Source organism: Bison bison, unplaced genomic scaffold (assembly GCF_000754665.1).
Source record: "Bison bison bison isolate TAMUID 2011002044 unplaced genomic scaffold, Bison_UMD1.0 scf7180017864489, whole genome shotgun sequence".
NCBI classification, from domain to species: domain Eukaryota; kingdom Metazoa; phylum Chordata; class Mammalia; order Artiodactyla; family Bovidae; genus Bison; species Bison bison.
Genome location: NW_011495048.1, coordinates 8,186,249 through 8,187,516, shown reverse-complemented (window position 1 = coordinate 8,187,516; position 1,268 = coordinate 8,186,249).

Genomic DNA, 1,268 nt, shown 5'->3' with positions numbered 1-1,268 from the left:
TGACCTTAAGTTAATTTTCTGCTTGACTTTTCTAGAACATTTGTTGTTGTTTTTCAGTCGCTCATGTCCATCTCTTTGTGACTCCATGGACTGCAGCATGCCAGGCTTCCCTATCCGTCACCATCTCCTGGAGTTTCCTCAAACTCATGACCATTGAGTTGGTGATGCCATCCAACCATCTCATCCTCTCTCGTCCCCATCTCCTCCTACCTTCAATTTTTCTCAGCATCTGGGTGTTTTCTGAGGAGTCAGCTCCTTGCATCAAGTGACCAAAGTATTGGAATATTTCTAGAACATACTTAAGAATGAAATCAAACCTGCATGAGGACAGACTTGTGGTTCAGATTCTCAGAATTATTTTTTCTCCTTCCACATATTACCAGGATTAAGACATGCATGTTTGCAGCCAGTCTTTTCTTTGGGAAAATTTCTTAATCTCTGGTGTCCCAGCTCTGATGTGGAGTCTCCCTCTTCAGCGGTTTATCTTGCTTAGTCATACATAAAAAATGGTACAGTTTACAGCTGATGATATCTCAAACTGGATAAAATATGAGTAATCAACACCCAAAAGTCTGCATGGGAGTGGGTGGGGTAGTCATTGCTGGTGCTAGAAGGAGGCACAGTGCTGGATGCCCTGGGCACTCAGGGCTGGATCCAGACACTGTAGAAACCATCCCCTCCACCCATCCAGGCCTCTTGGTCCTCATGAGCCTTGTTCTAAGCTCAGGGGTCACTTCATGGACCTATACAGCCTAGCCCCTCATTCAAAAAACTCTTATTCACCTGTTTCTCCAGACAGGTCAGTGTTTGAAAGCATCAATAGCTTTCCCTACATCAATGAGCAGAAAATTTCCCCCTACCCCTCTTAGTTCTTTTGGCTAGTGCAATAATTAAATTGATACAAGGCAGGTTAATAGAAAGAAAAAAACAAATTTAACTTCATATGTACAGAGATCATAATATACGTAGCTATGAGACCCAAGAAGTGACCAAAGCAAGCTGCTTATATACCTTTTAGACAAAGAAACAGTAAGTCTGTAAAGAACTGACAAGACAAACATCTTAGGTTTATGTACTAAGTAGTGAAGAAATGCTGAGAAGGTGATGGCACCCCATTCCAGTACTCTTGCCTGGAAAATCCCACGGACGGAGGAGCCTGGTAGGCTGCAGTTCATGGGGTCGCTAAGAGTTGGACACGACTGAGCAACTTCACTTTCACTTTTCACTTTCATGCATTGGAGAAGGAAATGACAACCCACTCCAGTGTT